General features: G+C 36.6%; 1 protein-coding gene across 4 annotated transcripts in view; it reads right to left on the reverse strand.

Annotated features, from left to right (window-relative positions):
- The window catches only part of GPR63 (G protein-coupled receptor 63), a 51940-nt gene that overhangs the window by 33485 nt on the left and 5399 nt on the right, over positions 1–13056 (reverse strand). For 2 of the 4 annotated variants that reach the window (XM_058734750.1, XM_058734747.1), the window contains exon 3: positions 12492–12602. The exons of the other annotated variants lie outside the window; for them this stretch is intronic. The gene's annotated coding sequence lies outside the window, so the exon portion shown is untranslated. The remainder of the gene's footprint in view (positions 1–12491; positions 12603–13056) is intronic. 4 annotated transcript variants of the gene reach the window in all.

The raw sequence follows: 13056 nt of genomic DNA on the forward strand, positions 1-13056 counted from the left end.
CTATGTTGTTAAGGATGAGCCTCAAAATATACTAAGGTAAGCAAAAGAAATCAGTCACAAGAAACCACATAATACATAATTTCAATCATATGAATTATTCAGAAGAGTCAATTACTTGTATAGAGAAAGAGAGTAGATTAGCAGTTGCCTGGGATTAAGGATGGGAGGGGAGATTAACTGTAAATGAGTGTGAGGGATCTTACCTGGGGTTAGAAAATGTTCAAAAATCAATTATGGTGATGGTTATATCACTTGGCAAAATTACTGAACACCACTGAACTATGCATTTGAAATGGCTGAATTTTATGAAATGTTAAATATATCTCAATAAAGCTGCTGGGATGCCGGGGTGGCTCAGTCGCTTAGGTGTCTGACTTCAGCACGGGTCATGATCTCATGTTTCGTGAGTTTGAGCCCTGCATCAGGCTTGTGCTGACAGCTTGGAGCCTGGAGCCTGCTTCATATTCTGTGTTTCCCCCTTTCTCTCTTTCTCTCTCTCTCTCTCTCAAAAATAAGCAAACATTTAAAAAAAATAAAACTGTTAAAAAATTTCATGTACATGATAGCAAGAAAATAAAGCCAACCTATTCAGATTAAGGAAAGAGTTTGAGCTAATTATGTGCTTTATATCATAGAATGCTATACAGCCATTAAAACTATTTCTGAAGAGTATTTAATGACATAAGAAAATATTATGCAAACATGTTGAGTGAAGGAAACAGACAAAGCTGTTTATACAGTATGCTCTTGCTATGTTTTTTTTTTTTTAATTCTTAAAAGGGACTGGAAGGAAACACATCAAAATATCAATACATGTTTCTGACCAGTAAGTTTCTTAGCAATACTTTTTCTTTGTATTTTCTGTATTTTTATGTATTTTCCAAATCTTGCCAAATGAGATTTCCTATATTCAAGAAAAAATTCTGCTTAAACAACATTTTCACATAACATTTTCAATGATCATTAAGATATTTCTTTAAAAAAAAAACTCTATTCCATAGGAAAGACATTACAGAAGCAAAATAAGCATCCTTCTAGCTCATGATGCCTACTGGCCATAGCTAAAACATAATACAATATTTGAAAATTTAGAAACTGGTGACCAGAGGAATTAATCAAGTGTACCATCCTATTCCATTATTATGCAAGAAATGTACTCCCATCGATCCTTGAAGGGTATAACAGACTTATGAGAATAGAATTTGTTATCCCCAAAACCATAAATTTTAAATATGATCATTTATCTAGTCACTACTTTTTAAAGTACCCCATATTTCCTCCAATTATTCACCTACTAAAAAAATTAAAAAATTAAAAAATTTAAAACCATACACACACACACACACACACACACACACATACACACAAGCAAAAAAACAAAAAACCAGTGCCTACTTTTTCATATTAATCTCTATATCACCATTCTGGTTCCCAGAAACATTCCCTGGGAATCAATGCAATTTAAAGCAAAAAAAAAAAAAAAGCCAAAAACAACAAATAAACAAACCCTGCCTATTTTTATTTTCATGCTAACTCAAGAGTTTTTAATTTTTTTTAACATTTATTCATTTTTGAGAGACACAATGTGTGTAGGGGAGTGGCAGAGAGAGAGGGAGACACAGAATCCAAAACAGGCTCCAGGCTCTGAGCTGTCAACATAGAACCTGACATGGGACTCGAACTCATGGACCCTGAGATCATGACCTGAGCTGAAGTCGGGATGCTTAACTGACTGAGCCACCCAGGCACCTCAAGAGTTTTTTCTTTTAATCCCACTTTAGCATCATCAGAATTTCTGGGTACAACTCAGCTATACTCCACTCTTTGAACCTGTTCTCTTAAAATACTGTTTTAATGTTTATTTATTTTTGAGGGAGACAGACAGACCATGAGCAGGGAAGGGGCAGAGACAGAGGGAGACACAGAATCCAAAGCAGGCTCCAGGTGTCAGCACAGAGGCACCCAGGTGCCCCTAAACCTGTTCTCTTAAGTAACGCTCTACCCATCCTATCTGCATGAGAATTAGAATTAATTTTTCATTAATAGACACAAAGTTAGCACAATGAGAGTTTGTTTCCAAAGCCTTCAAATAAATTTATCTAATCAAAACTGATGTTTTCTACTATCGTACTGGTATTTCTTCTCCACTGCCTCTTACTGCAAATGATTTGGCCTGTCCTTTGGAAGGAATAAAAAGTCAGGGCCACCATAAGTGTCCAACTGAGCAACTTCCATACTCTTCCTCCAGATGCCCACCATGTTCACCTTAGCAGTGAACCTGGTTCACTTACAGTACTTGGTTGCTATTTACAAACTGTGTCACAGGGCAGATTACCTCATCTCTTGGTTCCTCAGAAAAATGGAGATCACAATAATACACCTTAGTTCATGAAGCTGTTGTAAGCGTTACATTGAGACAGAAAATGTAAAGTACTGACGCATTATCAGTGCTCAATAAATACGAGCTAGCAGTTCAATTCAGGCCAAAAAAGAAAACCATGTCCTCTACAACGCCAGCACTGCAGTGACATTTGGGATGCTACTCCATTACCCTTGCAAATGACTGTTTTCTCTTTCTCACCCCAAACTGAACTTAAATCTGTTTCTCACTTCAAGATTCTGCACTATGATTTTGACATACCTCTGTTTCTCTCCCTCTGACCTTCTCCACTCCAGCATCTGCCCCCTTTATTCAGAACGGTGACTTTTAATAGTCTTTTTTCAGAACAAAAGAGATACATACAGCTTCTCTTGTTCTTTCGTTGCTTCAAACATGATGGAAGTCTATATATTCCTTCCTAGACCTTTCAGAAACAGTCCATTACAACCATGCCCATTTTATTCCCCCATCTCTAAGCGCAACTGAAGTATAGCCTATTTCTTTTTCGTAACAACATGATTTGTGACTGTGACTATGACTGCCCCTGAGAGCTCAAGCCAAATCAGTTCAACACAAATGTCTAGGGCATCAACCACGTGCCAGGTCCCGTGCTGGATTCATATGACATGCTACCTGTCTACTAAAAATAAGTGGGGACAAATATGCTTAGGTCGTAGTCTCTTTCTTCCTACACATCTGGACAATGTCACTGCCTAAGATGGTTCAAACATGATCTCTTGATATAAGACAGTTTATGAGACTCCCTACCCCACCACTTTACTACCTCACCTCACCTGCAACAACTAAACATATGTTCTCTTACGGTATCATAGAAATTTCACAGAATGTGGAATCAGAAGACCATAATGATATCACAAGAGATCTCAAATAATCTCTTGATTATGTATGTATAGTGGCCAACTGTATCTTTTCTTTTTTTAAAGAAGGCTGCTCAAATCACTGGCCCCTTGATCCTGTCATATGGAAATTAATTAATTACCATAGCAAATTCCAATAATGAACATACAGGAAAATATGCAATTACTAAGCTAGAAGATAACACAGGAGTAACAGCACCGAATTAAAGATCATTCTGTTGTTAGTATGCCATTTCAAAATAAGATTGCTGTAGAGCAATGTTGACTCATCCTCAGAAATAATGGCAAATCTGTTTGACCTTGATTCACTGCCATGATCAAAATAATTCTGGTTAACTTGGGAAGATTCTGAAAAATCTAAAGGTCATACTTAAAATACTTAGAGTCAAAAATCTATGAAGACTTTAATTTTAGTATTCAAAGGAGCCACCAGACAAAGACGAACAAAATGTCAATAGAGTCATTCCATGCCAACTGAAATTACCTTCACTTGCATATTTTGCCCTGATGCGCAGTCTTCCACCATGCTACCCATGCATTTTAAACATCTTATTTTTAAGTAATCTCTACACCCAACGCAGGGCTCAAACCCACAACCCCAAAATCAAGAGTTGTATATTCCACCGACAGCCAGCCAGGTAGCCCACTACCCATGTATTTTATATAAATCTTTGACATATAATTTTCAATCTGACTTATAAATTTCTTTAAATCAATTTCCTTCTTTCCTTTAACAAATAATTATTAAGCACCTGCTCTAAACCAGCTTCTAAGCATAGCATACAATGGAGAACAAAACAGATCTCCTGATCTTACGTAACACAAGTCTTAGTGTGTTGACTCATTGTGATGGACAGGGACATAGGGTGCCTGGTTTAAATGTTATTTCTAGATGTGTCTGTGATGGTGTTTCTGGATAATATTAGCATCTGAATTGGTAGAGTAAAGAGACTACTCTCCCCAGTGTGGTTGAGCATTATCCAATCTATGCAAAGTCTAAACAAAAAAAGGCAGAGGAAGGGGGATGTTGCACTCTGCCTGACTGTGCTGAAACACCAACCTGCTTTCTACCCTCAACTGATACTTATATCACTGGCCCTAACTTCCCGGGGTCTCCAAGCTTGCAGATGGCAGATCATAGGACATCTCTGCCTATAGAATCATATGAGCCAATTGCTCATAATAAATCACATGTATCTCCTACTGTCTGTTTCCCTGGAGAACCCTGACTTATACCAAGCACACACAAACATAAAATAAACAACCAAAGGATTCTGTGTGCTGTGAAGGAAAACTCAGGACTCTCAAAGAGAAGAAAACAGAGAAAACATCATTTCTCATCTATATGCATAGACTTGCCATAGTCTCTGAATCTCATGCTCTGTGTTAGTATGCTACTATCCACAATAATGAGCCCAAAAGTACTAGGCTAAAGACCAGTATAATTTGGTTTTAAAGTTATGGTTTATGTTGTATTCAGTTTTATTTTTGGTGGGTGAGGTGGGAGAAAACAGGTCATAGACAGTTAAAAATAATAAAATAAAATAAAATAAAATAAAATAAAATAAAATAAAATAAAATAAAATAAAATAAAATAAACAAATAAATAAATGAAGACTAAAAGTGGGAATGTTTCATTGCAAGAATAAATAAAACTTTATGAAATGCACATGGTCCTAAAAAAAGTTTTCTAAAATCAAATTTTTGACAAATAATTTTTAATTCATAAAAATGGTTCTTGAAACCTCAGTAAGTGAAGGATTCCACTGAATGTTACCCTAAAGCAGAATGCATGCATAAAAATAATTATCTCCTCTAATCTAACCTTATTTCCATTTCTGTTATTTCTAAATTTAAATTTTCAATCAGGTTTGCTGTACTTCCAACAATGGGAAAGGATCATTCTAAGTAAAAAGTGTTCCACAACTGGCATTCTAAATTCAAAGTACTGCATATCACCTCCCAACCCCACCCTGCTCTCCCCTCCTACACCACAAATCATGCCTCAGCAAACAAATCTTTTAAAGAAAATCTGCAATATTCATTTTGAACCTTTAGAAATTAAAGAAAAACAAAATCAAGGTGATAAAATAGTTGCATTCTAAACACCAAAGAACAATTCCTCATCATGCACCACAAAATCACAGGGAGAAAGGATTTGGGTTGAGGTTGTGGTGTTTGTTCATTAGTGGGCTACCCACTGACTTTACCAGTGATGCTGCTAGTGATGCTCTAGTACTCTGCTCAAAGATCAAAGCATCAGTAAAAGCCTTACAAGTTTACAAAGTGCCTATGCAACTGACATACAGCTGGTAAGACCAAGTGCCCATAGGGACTTCACTAGCCAAATGTCAACTGCACATGCAGTAGTCGAAATTGCAATTCCTAGATTGCCTCTTACACAAAAAAAAGGGAGGATGGAGAGCACTAAATGTTGCTGTACAAACGTCATTGCTTATACTTACGTGGGGTTTTTCCAATTGTATTATAGTTTATTCACGTCCACTTCTCATTTGATTTCCCCTATAGCAGATACAGCGTTATAAAGGAGTGATGCCAGAAAGTGGTGTGTGTGTGTGTGTGTGTGTGTGTGTGTGTGTGTGTGATATCTATAATCAATAAGGGCAAGAACCACTGCACCAAAAGGGCCCAAATGTAGTTTGCCTAATGGTTGATTAAACAAATGTAAAAATTCTTCTTATATGCAGAATACATATTATGCTGGAATTGAGTAGAATGCGCAGAATTTAACATAGATTCTAGAAGGGGCAGCATTCAGTGAAATGATCAATCCAAGTCTCAAGTTTATATTAGATAAACAGAAAACTCCCCTTCGACAGGGCCACACACAAAATGGATGCTTTATGTAATGTGGGTTTTCATATGAGTGTTCTGTCTATTCGTTACAAAAAATTACCAGAAAGATCTTTTCCTGGAATTTTATTACAATTTAGAATCTAGATATGAACAAAGACCTTAGCAGAATAAGATTCTAATATTCAGAAATCATTTCCATACTGGTGCCTTGCTATGCAAGATGAGGAAAATTAATAGGATAAAAAATGGACTTTAAAACTCAAAATGCAAAAGAAAGATTATTTCATAAAAAGAGCAGAGAAAATAGTAAAAGCTAAGTTTATGACATGGGTAATTAGCACCTGATGAATGGAATAATTATCCAAAGGTATTCAAGTTAATTACTTAGGCCTTTTTTTTTGGCTTCATTTTATCACTGTATCTAAGTTTTTATAGCTAATCCACAGTAACTGAGCATGGAGAAATAAATTCTGACGTTCTTAAACTCCTATTTTAACTGCTCATCACAACCAAGGCTATACCCACGCATCTAATCTACGTAGGGTTAAAGGGAAAAAAATGAGTATGTTATAACAAAAGAGAAAACTATACGCTTCTTAAAATATTTACCAAGATGTAACCATTTGAAATAATCATAGAATAATTACTCCTTTTCAGAAGTGAGCCCCCCAGAAGAACCCTGCCGCTTGCCATCTTTCACTTGCTGCTTTTGAGAGTATAAATAAGGGCAATGCAGACCCTGGGTAGCTTTTAAACTTTCCCTACTACCATTTTAAAGGCAGAAATCTGAAGCAACAGACAGCTAAATGTGACTGGCAGTGTTTTTCAAGTTCAAAGATGTAACCAGGTGTAACCAAATAATTGAAAAAATAAGATGCCTGCACTAACTCCCTAAAGAACAAAACCAAGATTAAATACTAAGGGAAGGTAAACGAGATGAAGTTTATGGCTTAGGAAGAGAAAGTGCTAATACCAATATTTCAAATTTATCAGCAGAGGAAAATAAACTATAAAATTGGAGTTAAAACGGGAAAAAATAAGAGGCTTGCCATCATATGCTGACATATTAGTGTCTGCTTTTTCTTTTCAAAAGCAAACACCTTATAGTTAGTAGCTAAGGTTTGCATATTAATCTGAAAAACAAAGATATCCTATTTTGGACATGTCTACAATCTCAGAAACAAAGTTTCTTCAGTACAGTCAGATTTAAATTGAATTTTGAGTTGGGATTATAGCATTATAATATTTGTCAGAAAACCCCAACAGCAACCAAGCTTCAAAGGGCTACATTTGCTGTGTGTTTGAAATGAATAAAAAATTCCTCCATGCCAAAAGGGCAAAGAAAAAGAAAACTGTAGGTCTTGAGTCTGGTGCTAGATGGATGATTTCCCCAAAGGATTTGTAACTACCAATTAGTACTGAGATTTCTTTTTTAATTAAAAAATAAATAAAATAAAACCTTCAAGGAGAAATCGGATTTAAAATGTGTCCAGGTCAAGACAGTGCCCAAGCTAGTCGCAGAAGCAAAATACGTTTCCCCTCTGGAGGAACCCACCTTCAACCCAGGCCTGATACAAGTACCACAGATAAAATTCCAAAGAAATTGAGCAGCTCATAGTCAAAAATCATAACCTTAAAATGATAAAAGCAACATTAGTGATTAAGAAGCTGGGAGTGGGGGTTGGGGGGGCAGACAGAAACCGACCCATCAAATGACTTCAGTTATAGATGTTATTAGAATATAAAATAAAAAATTGTTGATATTATGAGTAGGAGATAAGCAAATACGAAACAGAATCAAATAAGGTTCTAGAAATACAAATACAATAACCAATATTAAAAACAAAATCAGCAAAGTGAAATATTAGACACAGCTGAAATGAATTAGTAAACTGCAAATAGAAACATTAGTTTTTCCAAATGTAATCAAGACATTAAAGGGGTAAGAAACAAGGAAAATACAGAAGGCCTAACAAGCATGCAGTTAAGGTTCCAAAAGGAGATCTTTAAATTAATAGAGAGGAAATATTCAAAAGATAAGAAACAGAACTTTTCAGAATTCCTAAAGATGCTAGTTCCCAAATGTAATCTGTCTAATGCCAAGCAGATTTTTAATTCATATCCAGAAATATCAGACTGAAAATTCAGAAACAAGAGAGAGCAAGTAGGAGAATATCTTTAAGAAGAAAGAGAATACCTGAGTATCTTTAAAAGATCTTAGATGGTACTAGAGGGGAAGACAGATTTCCGTACAAAGGAAAACAATTCACTTGACTGCTTAATTCTCAATGGCAACAGTACAATTCTGAAGACAATGAAAGTATATTTCTTGATGCGCACAAAGAAAATAACTGCCAAATTCAAATTCAATAACACGGAGTCTTTCCAGAACCAAGGTGGAATAAAAGGATTATCACACAAAAATCTGTCTCTTTCTTCTCTCACACACACACCCTCAATAAAGTAAAAGAAAAGCATATACTTCAGGCAGAAAAAAAGTGATCCCACATAGAAGGTCTGACATCCAGGAAGGAATGGTAAGGACAGATACAAATACATGGTTTAACACCTTTATGTTAACAACAATTAACATTTAACTTAAAAGAGAAAAAAAAATAGGCTACAACTAAAATACTCATCAGCAAAAACACATAAGTTGGAAATGAGTATCATTAAGAGTTAAAAAATTCTAAGGAATTTGCGTGTTTTTAAAAGAAGAATGAGGGCCCCTGGGTGGCTCAGTCAGTTAAATGTCACGTTCATGAGTTCAAGGCTCACGTCAGGCTCTGCACTATCAGTGTGGAGCCTGCTTGGGATTCTCTCTCTCTCCCTCCTCTCTCTCTCTCTCTCTCTCTCTCTCTCTGCCCCTCCCCCCCACCCACATTCTCTCCCCCACTCACTCTCTCGCTTTCTAAAAATAAATAATAAACTTTAGAAAAAAGAAAACAGAAAAAAAGGAGAATGTATTAGTCTGCTAGGACTAACATAAAATACCACAGACTGGTGGTTTAAACAACAGAAATTTACTTTCTAATAGTTCTAGAACCTAAAAGTCCAAGATCAAGGTGATTATCAGTGTTGGTTTCTGGTGAGACCTCTCATCCTGGCTTACAGACAACCACCTTCTCACTTTGTCCTCACATGACCCTTCCACTGCGCATGTGCGGAAGGAAGAGAAAGATCTCCGGTGTCTCTTCCTCTTTTTTATATGAACACCAGTCTTAATTAGATTAGGGCCATACCCAATGTCCTCATTTAACTTTGTCTCCTTATAGGCGCCGTCTCCAAATAAAATCACATTGGGGGTTAAAGCTTCAGCATATGAATTCTGGGGGGACACAATTCAGTCCACAACTTTAGACAAGATATTAACTTTAGACAAGATTAATACAAGTATGCATAGAACTGTCTGGGTATCTACTAAAAAAGTAGATACTGACTATGTAGTAATCTCCTAACCCTCAAAATAAAAAGAATAGTAAAGAAAGTGGAAAATCAATCTATCTAAAAGAAAGCAACAAAGGAGAGTAGAAAGACACAGAAAAAGAACAGAAAATACATAATAATATGAGAATAAATGAACCAGAATATACCAGTCTTTATTCTAAATATAAAAAGACTAAACTCTGAAGCAAAGATCCAGCTATATGCTATTTACAAAAGACACATCTAAAAACATTAGCTATGTCAAGTTGATCATAGAGAACCCTATATCATTTTATTAATATCAAAGAAAAAATATTAAGTCAAATAGAACTATTAGAGATTTTTTTTAATGTTTAATATTTTGAAAGAGAGAGAGAGAGAGAGAGAGAGAGTGAGTGGGGGGGAGGGGGGCAGAGAGAGAGGGAGAAAGAGAATCCCAAGCAGGCTCCACACTGTCAGCACAGAGCCTGACACAGGGCTGGAACTCACGAACCATGAAATCATGACCTGAGCTGAAATTATGAGCTGGAGGCTTAATCAACTGAGCCACCTAGGCATCCCAGCACTATTAGAGACTTAGAAGGTCATTACATATAATAAAAAGTTTAATTTACCATGACAATATTTAAAAGTCTGATTATAAAGCATCTAATATCAAACCTCAGAATGTATAAGCAAAGGTAAATAATCACGATGAAATTGACAAATCCATTATTATAATTTCTCAGTAAGTGAATGATCAAGGAGACAAAACTGCCAATAAGTATAAATATTTAAACAACACAGTTGAAACTTTCATCTTATGGATACCCATGGACCCACATGCAACACTGCACCCAGAAACTGGAGAATACACATTATTTTCAAGTTACATGTGGAACATTTATTTAAAAACAGAACGTTTGTGCTAGCCCATGAAGCTTACATCAAAAAGCATCAAAGAACTACTATGATAGAAACCACATGCTCTGACCACATCACAAGTAGAGTAGAAATCAGCAGCAACAACAAAGTATATTTAGAAGCTAGAAATCACAGCAAACGGCACTATATGATAGCAAAAACACTACACAAAAATTCATTTTTAAAATTTTTTTTAATGTTTATTTATTTTTGAGAGAGGGAAAGAGACAGAGCATGAGTGGGAAGGGGCAGAGAGAAAGGGAGACACAGAATCCAAAGCAGCCTCCAGGATCAAGCTGTCAGCACAGAGCCTGACACGGGGCTGGAAGTCACCAGATGTGAGATCACGATCTGAGTCAAGTTGGATGCCTAACCAACTGAGCCATCCAGGTGCCCCCATAAAAATTTCTGATAAGCAGCTAATGTAGTGATTCAAGGGAAATTAACTATCCTCTAATAAGGCAAGATTCACAGTTAATGAGCTAAGTACCCAACCTAAGAAATGAGAATAGCAGAATAAACCTGAGAACACAGAAGAAAGACAATAAAAGAGCAAAAATGAAAGAGAAAACATGATAGAGATGACCAGCAAAGCCAAAAGCTGGTTCTCTGAACAGATTAAGAGAAATTATATATCTCAGGACTAAAGGAGACCGAGAGAGAAATTAGCAAATCAGCAGTTTTTTTAAAAAATGGGACATATCACAGATGCAGCGATAATTAAACAGATAAAAGAATATCAGGGAGGGGCGCCTGGGTGGCTCAGTCGGTTGAGCGGCCGACTTCAGCTCAGGTCACGATCTCGCGGTCGGTGAGTTCGAGCCCCGCGTCGGGCTCTGTGCTGACAGCTCAGAGCCTGGAGCCCGTTTCGGATTCTGTGTCTCCCTCTCTCTGACCCTCCCCCGTTCATGCTCTGTCTCTCTCTGTCTCAAAAATAAATAAACGTTAAAAAAAAAAAAAAAAAAAAAGAATATCCGGGAAACCTTATGCTAATACTTTACACTTCTGAAAACCTAGTTATAATGACAAATGTCCCTTAAAGCAGAATGGATAAATTGCAGAATTCATACAAAACACTAAACAAAAATGTAAACAAATGATAGCTATGAACATTGATAAATCTCAAAAACGTAACAGCAAACAAATAAGCAAGCATAAAAGTATAGATAATTAATATAATTCCTTCTACGAACAGTCCAAAAATAACCAACACTAAAGAATATGCTGCTTTAGAGATAAAGCAAGCATTGACTTTAGGTGGAGAATGAGGAAACAGAGGGATTCTAGGTATATCATACTTTTTAATTCTGGTAGTAGGTCCATGGGTATTCAATTTTTTTAACTTATAAATATCCTTTATGCATTTGTATATGTACAATGTACTTCACAATAAATGTTCTTTTAAAAAATTACATAGTAAAATCAGTTTCAATAGCATATTCTGAACTTGACCATGTAAACAGTGAACATTCACATGGTCTCATGAAAACAGTTTACCTATTCAGTCTTTACCTACCTGTGACATTCCATGCCAAACAAAGATATGGTTCTTATTCTCTGAGATATTACAGAGGGGAATAATATTCACCTAAACAAAAAATTCATCCTGAAGTACATACCAAGGGAACAGAGAACCTCAGAGAAACGAGGAAAGCAAATTATTTCAGCGAAGAAAACAATGCCTGAAAAAATAACTGGCCCAGAAAATATGTTTGGTACATATGGGTTTACTTTCTCTTTCCTTTAACATCCAGGACCAAATCCTAAAAATGAAAAATATACATGAAAATGCAAACGTGACTCTGCCTTCGTTAGGGTCATGTCTGATGGCTAACTGTCACTATGGTCATAAAAACAACGTTGAGAATTTCTCTCTACATGTAACCATCAGTCTACACATGACCTTTTCCTGGGTTTTACCCATTTTAGTATCTCATTTTTTCCCTAGAAGTGACTATGTTTCTGTGATGGCCAGAGTGATATTTATCTGGTTTCAAAATATAATTTCTGGTTAAGATGAGGTTTCAGGGGCACCTGGGTGGCTCAGTCAGTTAAGCATCTGATTTTGGCTCAGGTCATGATCTCACCATTCACGAGTTTGAGCCCCACGTCGGGCTCTGGGCTGACAGCTCAGAGCCTGGAGCCTGCTTGGGATTCTGTGTCTCCCTCTCTCTCTCTGCCTTCCTCCCAGTCTGTCTCTAAAATAAAACAAAAGCATTAAAAAATTTCAAGATGAGGTTTCATATTATTGACAGAAAGAGAGAAAAATACAGATGAACATATAGGTAAAATATAGATATATAGACATACACATACACTCAGGACACTAAGAGTCCCAGAGTTGGCAGCAAAGGACAAAAAGCAGAATATTTTTAAATCTTAGAGATGACTACACAGGAAACAGTATCTACTTGTTCTACCATGCATCAGATTTGCGGGCAGGAGGTCAGACGGTAATACAGTAAGGAGGCTGAAAATGAAAATGGAGCGAACGGGGGTGGGGGGCAGAGAGAGAGGGAAAGGGAATCCCAAGCAGGCTGCACAGTGCCAGTGAGAGACCGACATGGGGCTGGAACTCACAGACTGTGAGATCATGACCTGAGCTGAAACCAAGAGCCGGACATTTAACTGACTGAGCCACCCATGTGCCCC

Source organism: Neofelis nebulosa, chromosome 6, assembly GCF_028018385.1.
Source record: "Neofelis nebulosa isolate mNeoNeb1 chromosome 6, mNeoNeb1.pri, whole genome shotgun sequence".
Classification (NCBI taxonomy): domain Eukaryota; kingdom Metazoa; phylum Chordata; class Mammalia; order Carnivora; family Felidae; genus Neofelis; species Neofelis nebulosa.